At 43.6% G+C, this 9,696-nt stretch overlaps 1 pseudogene; it reads right to left on the bottom strand.

The window, feature by feature from the left end:
• Positions 1 to 8,050: 8,050 nt before the first annotated feature.
• On the bottom strand, positions 8,051 to 8,816 carry LOC103086208 (ribose-5-phosphate isomerase pseudogene; annotated as a pseudogene).
• Positions 8,817 to 9,696: the final 880 nt, after the last annotated feature.

The raw sequence follows: 9,696 nt of genomic DNA, 5'->3' as shown, positions 1-9,696 counted from the left end.
AGCTGTAAACAGAGAGACATGGGGGTGGAGTGGGGGGGGGAGACAGAGAGACAGCTTTATATGTCTTTTCATCTCCTTCTTTCCTTCTCTCACTCTCTCTATTTTCCACATATTGAGGGCTAATTAAATGCCAGGCATTCTGCCTCAGTCCTTTGTATGCATTCCACTATTGTATATACACTATTTAATCACAGTGATCACATGTATTTAATCCTCACATTTTAAGGTTTAGAATCCAGAAGTGGTTTGCTTGGTCATCCAGCTAGTGATTTGCAGAGGTGGATTGAAATACAGGTCCTTCTGACTCTAAACAAGCCTTCCTAATTGGTATGAGTTTTACATTAAACTGCTTGTAAAAAGCCCACTTGAAAATAATTACATTATGGATGCCAGTTTCTTCTTTTTCTTATCCTCTTCCCACACCCCCCCTTCTTTTTCTTTCTTTTTACCTGGAAATAGATAGTGAAACCCATGACCAGCAGGATGTGTTGTCACAGAATAAGACTTGGGTTTCGTATCAGGAAGCTGAATGCAGCTGAGACCAACTCACTCTTGTCAATAAACTCTAGGAAAACACAGACCATGCACTAAAACAAATTTTTTTTAAAGTTTTACTCTGAACCAAATCTGATTAACAAATATTGAGTCTCCACAGTACTTTTATGCTATCAATTCATAATTAAAATGATCCTACCCATCCCCTCCCTCTCTTCCCTTTTCTCCAACCCCTCTTATTTTCTGATTCTTTTTATCTTGATGAGACTGTCGGATGGAAATCTGCTTTGGAAGGAAGGAACGCCGGTCAAAATATATGGCCTTGGGTCCCCGTGCTTTGCTGTTCTGGGTGTGAGGTGTGGCAGGTACAGAAAGGGCTTGGGAGGGGCAGGAATGGGCCAAGAGGGCAGGGCTTGCACACAAAGGCATCCAGGGTGGGTCACTTGGCTGTGGCAGGCACTGCTTTGTCTGGGACTGTCCTGGAGGTGAATTCCAGTGTCTCTGAAAGAATGACAGAGCTGCAGAGCCATGCTGTCTCCTCAGGAAAATGTATGGCTTTTGTTCCACAGTCTTGGGGGCAGGGATCAACTTCCCTCTTCTGTGATTTTTGGGTCTTTGGTTAGCGATAGATGATGTGATTAGCTAATGTACCCTCCAGTGGGAGAAAGGGACCCTCTAAAGACATTCAGAATGACTGAGCTGTTTGCTAGAGGTAAGAGGAAGGTGAAGAACTGTCCCCCCCCGTCCTTGCAAATTTGTTTGGTTTCTTTTTTAATTTTGAGGGACTGGAATCTCTTACTGTAAACATATTTTGTTATGCAAATGCCCTGTCATCCCCCCACCCCCCTGCCCCTTCCAATCCCCTCCAGAATCCCTAAATTAGAGAGCAGGTAAATGGTCATTAGAAAACGCCTAAAGGAATTGAGCTATATTGCTCTTGTTCTGAGGGTTACATCTTGGCATTTGTTAGAAACTTTGAGTTGAAAATGAAGCATTTTCATGCATCAGTTTTGGGGAAAGTCTCTTCTGGATTTTTTGGTTGCATATTTGAATCAACCATTTTTCACTGAGCACTTCTTACCTGAGTCAGGGAGCATGCCAGCTGCTGGGAGGGAAACAAAAAGAATCACAGAGACCTCTGCCCTCAGGAGTTTTCAGACTCTGAAGAACCAAGCTGTTTACCCCAGCAGACTGTGGGCCACTCAAAGACAGGTCTGTGTGTACGTAGCTTTGCGTTCCCGGCACCTCACCATGCCTGGCGCCTGCTAAGCATTTCAATATAGACTGACTGACTGAAGAAATGGCAAACATAGTAGGAGAACCGTGTATACTCAGTGCCCAATAAGGGATGCCTTCTAGAGATGCTCCAGCAAAAGGAAGCAATCCCTGTGGGGTGACTGGACAGGCAAGGCTATCCAGAGTACCTGACCTAGTTCTTGCAGGACGAAAAGGTTAAAAGGCATGTTCTCTGGGGCTGAGAAATGATGGGCAAACTGAGAATGGACCAGTCTGAGCTTGAGACAGTTTGTGCTGGGGAGAGGGGGATTAAAAAAGAAAAAAGGAAACTCCCTGAATTGTAAGTGCCATTGGGCTCAGCCAAATTGCAATTACTATTTTTCTTTTTTTGTTGAAGGTCTACAGTGGGATGAGATCAGTTACCATTGCCATCTTATTTACTGTATGGAGCTGGTATGATTCTAGGTCTGGTCTGAAGGGTGCAGAGTACCTGCATGGTTTAATGGAGGTCACGACCGTTGCTAGAGAGACTAGAAGTTCCTGGTCCACTGAAGGTGAGAATGGTGATGTCTTTGCCTTGAAGGATGTCCTGCTCATTCCTTTGAAGTGTTTTATTAAAATATTTAAGCACATTTCTTTCTGTTTGGCTTCTTGTTAGTCTTTTTGCTGTTGTTGTTGTTTAACGGTTGACTCAGTTGAAGAGTTCATTTGGTCAGTGTTTGCGATGGGATGTGGGTATTTTCCACATCTTTAAGTTGTGAAACCATCTTGGAGCAGTCTTCACCTCCCATGTAAAATGTGTGAATTTGCAACATGGACAGAGATAATGTAAAAGGCAAACCCACTTCTCTCAGGTGCCCACTATAACCCTAGGATTGATACCAGGAGCATCTCCAAAAAGCACTCCCAGCGAGTCTCAGCATCCTCCTCCATCTCCCTAGACACAGAAGCTATTCTAAGAGTACAATAAAATAGACAAATACAGATGACAAACCAAAAATCAGGATCAAGGGGAGGTACCAAGGAGCTTTTAATTAATTGAGGACCCAGTATACCTCATCAGCACAAGGGGAAAAAAAATTCATGTTTCTAATGGAGCAATATACAAATATATACAAATCAATGAGATGCAAATGAAGTGTGTAATTTCTGAAGGGACACGGAGCAAAGGAGATAAAATGTATGCTTAAGGGAAAAACATCCCAAACATAAAATGACTTGAGTGGATGCATTTTTGTCAGTAGGTTTGGAGACCAAAAGGTTCTGACTCAGAGTGGAAAATGAATAATTTTTGTATGAGTGAGGATAAGTTACAGCCACATAACCAGACAGAGCCCTGAGCTATCGGGAGGACAGGAAGTAGGTTGTGTTCTTTGCTCTGCTTAACCCCCTGTGCAGAAACACAGAGGGATTTGCATGAAGCTTTTCTTTTCCATTTTGTTGGTTGCTTTCAGTCATGTTCGATGAATCAGTCATACCAACCTTTAAAAGTTAGGGAGAGAAAGATTTGAAGAGAGAATGGAGGTATTTCTAAGCTCCACTGAAGCTCTCGCTGGATTAGAAGAGCTTCAGTGATAACAGTATTTCTTATTTTGCTTCCTTGACATCTTCCAATGAGCTCAAAGCATTTTATAGACACTATCTCATTAATTCTTTCAACATCCTAGAGAGGAAGGTGGTGCCAGGGGTCATTTGTCATCACTTTATGGATTCAGAAATGGGACCAAGTCACTTCTCAGAAAGTGATTATGATTTGGGGCTGTTCAAGAAAGTCACCAAAGGTTTTTGAGTCCATTTCTAGAGTCTTCAGGCTGAACCCTCTCTCATCTCCTCACGTCTTTTTGATCAGATGTCTGAAACATCTGATGTCTGAAAGAAAGAGATACCTTTTTGACAGATTATGAGTTTTTAGGGTTTCAGCGCTGGGCTTACTTTATCCTGGAATACTTGCATGGAAAAATCTCTAACCTCTAAAAAATGGTCTATTGCATCCTAAAACCCAATATTTATGAGCGAATCTTTTTGTGATTTTGTGCATCCAGGTTCCGTGTTTCCACTGAAGGCCCTTTCTTTCCAACACCTCCACCTACTACCTCTTTGACTGTACCGTGAGCTCTGGGAGGTGCAGAAATGGTGGTGGTTTTACTTTTCTATTTCCTAGTACCCAGCACAGCATCTTTCCCAAGATAGGCTTCAGTGACTGTTAGCTGAACATATGACTGGTTATGTGTGTAAACGTGGTGAAACACAGCAGCAAGAGACCCTCAGTTATTGTAATTTAACTTCAGCCTTTCTTACTCTGTCTCAGCAAAGGTTTGGGGATATAGGTCCAGAACGGGGCCTTTCCCTCTTGATGCTACTGGTACAGCTGGGGTGAATTTTTGGAGGGCTATATTCAGAGAAAAATTTTTAACAAGTTGGATGTTTAGGCCTCTTTCAAGATGAGTTCAGTCTCTCATTTGAACTGAGGCACCCTGGGCCCCACCAAATTGGTCCTGTCATGGATGTGAGTTCAGATACAGCATTCCAGGTTTTTCCAGAAGCCCCAACTTCCCTCCCCACAAGATCTACACCAGACTTTCTAGTTCAGTCTGTTGGCCAGTCTGCGTTCGCCAGGTATGGCCAGCTGACGGTTTGTCTGTGGGAAACTGTCACTCTGGAGGTAGCTTTTCTTGGTTTTCCTGACCGTTAATGGCTAAGAAGTTTGGCCTTTCTCTGGTCTCACTAAGTCAGGGACTGGGGTGATGAGATTCAAATGGGCTTTTCACCACAAAATCAGCAGGCAGAAAATCCCTTTGAGAAATTTTGCTCATGCCACAAATGACTCTCTGGGGCCTCGAGTGGTTGGGCCTTTCCTGGCCGCCCAGAAGGGCAGTTGTGCTCGGTCAAAGGGCCAGTGGAGGTGGAAAGTACAAGGGTGGGGAGAGGTTCTGGTCCTCAGGGAGTCCTTGGGGCTTTGGCCTTGGGTGGTTTCCTCTTTCCTTTTCTATCCCTGTCCTTTAAAGGACATCCTAACTAAATTTATTTTCTGGGCCAGGGATTCTGAACTTTTGATGAACCATAAAATTCCCGATTTTTAAATTTCTGAATGCTCCTGGCACCCTGAAGAAACTTCCAAAGCTTTCGAGAAACCACAGGGATTTTTTTTTTTTTAATAAATGTATTTATTTTATTTATTTTATGTTTGGCTGCATTGGGTCTTCATTGCTGCACGTGGCCTTTCTCTAGTTGCGGGGAGCGGGGGCTACTCTTCATTGCAGTGCACGGGCTTCTCATCGTGGTGTCTTCTCTTGTTGCGGAGCATGGGCTCTAGACACGTGGGCTTCGGTAGTTGCAGCACGCAGGCTGAGTACTTGTGGCGCACGGGCTTAGTTGCTCCATGGCATGTGGGATCTTCCTGGACCAGGGCTTGAACCCATGTCCCCTGCATTGGCAGATGGATTCTTAACCAACGTGCCACCAGGGAAGCCCAAACCACAGGGATCTTAAAATGTGGAAGAAGACTTGCTCCCTCTTTTTATTTTTCCCCCCACTGGGCATGTGAGATTCAAATTCCTTCCCAGAATCTGGAAAAGTTGGTTGGTTTCAGCTTGTCCCTCCAGGAAACTCAATTAAATTGTACCAGACCAGGGCTTCCCTGGTGGTGCAGTGGTTGAGAATGTGCCTGCTAATGCAGGGGACACGGGTTCGAGCCCTGGTCTGGGAAGATCCCACATGCCGCGGAGCAACTAGGCCCGTGAGCCACAACTACTGAGCCTGCGCGTCTGGAGTCTGTGCTCCTCAACAAGAGAGGCCGTGATAGTGAGAGGCCTGCGCACCACCATGAAGAGTGTCCCCCGCTTGCCACAACTAGAGAAAGCCCTCGCACAGAAACGAAGACCCAACACAGCTAAAAATAAATAAATAAATAAATTTATTTAAAAAATAAATTATACCAGGCAGTTTCTTTTTTTTCCCCCCATTTTTTCACCTGTTTCATTTGTGGGCTTGTAGTGGAAGGACTGGCCCTATAGGAATATGGATCCTCTAAAAAACTTGTGCTTCATTTGCAGTTAAACACTTTTTAAAGAAAATGACATTCTTTTTTATCTGTGATGCAGGCTTCTCCCCATCTAGTGTAATTTTCAAATTTTTAGTTTCACTTTGGAATCTACCTTTTGAGCTGCGTTGGTTTCCCTTGGCTACCTGTGGTTTGCACTAGTTCTGTGGCTGGGATGTTACTCTGGTCACCTTGGCAATGTGAAATATTTGCAAAAAATAAAACAAGTCTCTTGTTTTTCTTTGCACCTTGTTGGAAAAGGATGAATTTAGTACATACCTGTCAAAACCAGAAACCCGTTCTTTTTCCCATCCTGTCAATGAGGAATGGGCTGTGCTGTCCAGGTTTCCACCCCCTCAAAACACTCAGGATAATAGCAATGACCTATCTGATCACTTTATTCTAATCTAAACCAAATCATGCCCCTCTCCTCTGACTTCTCTCCTTTTCTCTTTCCCCTTCCTCTCCCAAAGCAGTGATGCTCAACCTAGCTCAGCAAGAATTGGCAGGGGCAGGGGTTATCTTCCTCATTTGATTCATGAGAACAGATATACAATAGAGAGTTAAGAGTATAAATTCTGGAGTCAGAATGACTTGAATTGTGCTTCTGCAACTTGCCAGCTGTGTGATTGTAGACTTGCTGTTTGACTTCTCTGAGCCTGTTTCTTCTTCTGTAAAATGGTGATTTAATGGGACCTAGGACGTAGGGTCCCTGGAAAGGTTAAACGAGATGCAACGTGAAGACCTTAGCACAATGCCTGGTACAGAGTGAGAACTCAAATGTGGTCACCCATGTTGTTATTGTTATTAATCTGAAGAGCATTAGTCCCATGAGATAGTCTCTGAAACAGAAAGCTGTGGTCAGCTAAGGTGGGAAAATGGTGGATGTTGGTCCACCTTTGAGTGCACATGATAATAACATTCACATAATAAAAGCTCTGAGAAGAATGGTTAAGGAACCTATTTATTTTATTTGATGGAGTATTTACCCAAATTACTTGTCTATGGAAACCCTCTCTTTATTAGTGTTCCTTGCAGCACACTTGGGAAAATCCTCAGCCAGTGGAATTTTTAACCACCTCCCCCAATAATTACCGAAGTTTGTACTAATCTTCTGCAGAGTTGATTACATAGGTGTGTAATAGATAAATCCCACAATTTACACCAAAACTTTTGTCACCTTGAGAAACACAAGGGACCATGCATTGAAGACCATCTGGTACTGTGATGTGTTTTAACTTTTTTTTCCTCTTCCTCCTTGTGAAATTATCAGTTTATTATAGACCAAATATGCCTAAAGTGAATATCTAATTCTTACCCAAGTTTTGCACATCGATCTGACCTATTACCAAGCCAAGTACTATGGAAATTCAAATTAAACTATAGAAACAAGGTGCCCTTCACGGAAGAGGCAGAGGTCTTTTTTATTTTTATTTATTTTTTTGTTTGGCACCATACTGTTTTATTTCAACCTTCAAACAATATAAAGAGGTAACAACTTCTGATGCTGAACCATGCAAATAACAATAAAGGAACAAAAAAAAATATTAACGACAAAAAGACAATTATTTAAATGTGCTTCACGGCAGTGCTTTGGCAGTACTGGCAAGTACTTCTAGCCAATGGCTTCCAACAAGAGGGGTCTGAATGAACCCCCTGTTCTCAGCAAAAGAGACCCCACATTTTCTCCCTGGTGGTTTACACATTCTGAGTCACACACACCACACCCCTACTTTCACCGGACTTTTGTAATTCACATCTTACAACACAGTAACTACACATTGTGCGTCTGTACACAACAAAAACTAAAAATAAAACAGGGTGGTAGAAAAGTAAACAAACTTCAGTGTTTCCAGTAAGACATCAGGGAATCACTGCTGGCTGGGCCCTTCATTTCACCAGTTTAAGGAAAAGTTTGATTTACATTTCTCAGGAAACCCAATATTCAGAAGCTTAACCAGCAGGCTCAAGTTAAAAGTTTAAAAGACAGTCCTCCTTTTTTTTGGTAAATGTTTCATATAAAACATGAAATCAAGTTCTACTTTATAAAAAAAAAGCTAAGTATTTTTCATAGTAAAATATATATGTTTATATTTCTCTTTTTCAAAAGACATTTAATAACAATACTTCAGAAGACTGGATATAACCCTCAACCCCCCACCCTGCCAAGCTGTCCACCTGGCACAGATACATTAAGGCAAAGGCTCCTGGAGAGGCATGTCCACCTCGGCGCTGGGCTGGGGATGCAATAGGAGCACACTCCGCTCCTGCAGGGCCAGTTTAGAAAGGCTTCTCCGTCATGTTCACCGAGCCATCCTGCATCCCGAAGTAGGCTCTCTCTGCCATGTTGATGAATAGGCCTGTGTCCACCACGCCGGGGATCGTTTTGATAGTTGTGTTCACTTCACTCCATTTGTGGACCCGGTCAAACTTCCAGTCCAGGATAAAACTCCCATTATCCATCACCACAGGACCGGCCTTGTTGACAGCCATTCGAAGTTCAATCACACCCCCAAACTTCTGGGTCACAGCTCAGCTCACAGGCCATCAGGATGACCTTGATGGGGATTCCCTTGTGCCACTGATCCCCCAGGTCCTTTGAATCTTTCTGGAAATTGGCAATCACGATGAAGCGACTGGCATTGCCAGCCACAATTTTCTCCTGGGTCAGGCAGCCTCCACCACCCTTGACGAGATTGAGATCAGCACCTACTTCATCAGCACCATCGATGGCAAGGTCAATCTCTGATTGTCGGTCCAGGTCACCAAGAGTTCAGCCATACTGCAGGATAAGCTGATGGGCGTGGAAGGAAGTGGGAAAACAGACGAGATTCAGATTCTCTTGTTTCACTCTTTCAGCTATTCGCTGCACAGCATGGACAATTGTAGAACCACTCCCAATTCCCAGCATTTGGTTATTCCTCAAGTGGTTCTCCACGGCCGCGCAGCCTGCCAGCTTCCTGGCCTCCTCGGCCTTGGACATCGTGGAGGGGGCCAGGCAGACGCTGTTAGCATCCCCGCCACCGGTACTTGTGCGGCCAGCACTGAACTGCCAGGCAGAGGTCTTTAGATCGCCAATGAAGCTAACTACATACGTGGCTCTCTTTATTAACCCTGTGCACTGATCAGGTGAAAATGTTACCAAGGGTTATAGTTATTATAATAAAGGAGTCATTGTTTCTTGTGCGTCAAGGGTTCTGATGTGACTAATGTGTATACATGCAGAAGCACAGTGGTGCCTTCCTGCTGTTTATTAGTTTCTAAAATCCAGTTCCTTGGAGGCAATGGGCTCAAGAACAAAACCAGCACAGAAGCAATGGAAGTGCCTTTGTCCTCCAAGTTAGGACACTTCTTTATCCGGAAAGGTTTAAGACAAGGGCTGTGTGGGAAAAACAAGCTCTGAACCAAGATTAGATTTGGGAGGAGTGTGAGGCTAAGGGGCTAGATCAGCATGGGGGCAGGGGGTTGCTTCCTAAAGAGGGGCTAGGCATGGAACACGACCACGTGTGTCCCAGAGAGAAACTTCCCAAAGGGCTTTCTCTCCCAGGCTTGGTTCAGAGTGATTGCAGAGCAAAGTGTAAAATCTAGTTTTGGTACCATAGGATTTCTGGGACAATCCCAGCTGCAAATATTGTGTTCCATCAGCTCTATGTGTACTCTTGACTGTATTAGAATCACATCTTGATCTTAAATTAAGGCCATGATCACTTACAACCCCCAAGAAAGAATCAGGAAAATCAGTCCTATCATTCCCAAGGTGTGTTTTATTTCTCTGGCACTTGCTTCTTCTCTGAGTTACAGTTTTGCTTCTTTATAACATGGGGGCTTGGAATAGATCATTTCAGTGTTCTATAAAAAAGATTTTGGCGCTGAATGACTTGAGACAAAGCGTTAGATTATTACTCTACCGTCATGAATTGTTACTG

Source organism: Lipotes vexillifer, unplaced genomic scaffold (genome assembly GCF_000442215.2).
Source record: "Lipotes vexillifer unplaced genomic scaffold, Lipotes_vexillifer_v1.1 scaffold7, whole genome shotgun sequence".
NCBI lineage: Eukaryota > Metazoa > Chordata > Mammalia > Artiodactyla > Lipotidae > Lipotes > Lipotes vexillifer.
This window is presented reverse-complemented; position numbering and strand designations above follow the sequence as displayed.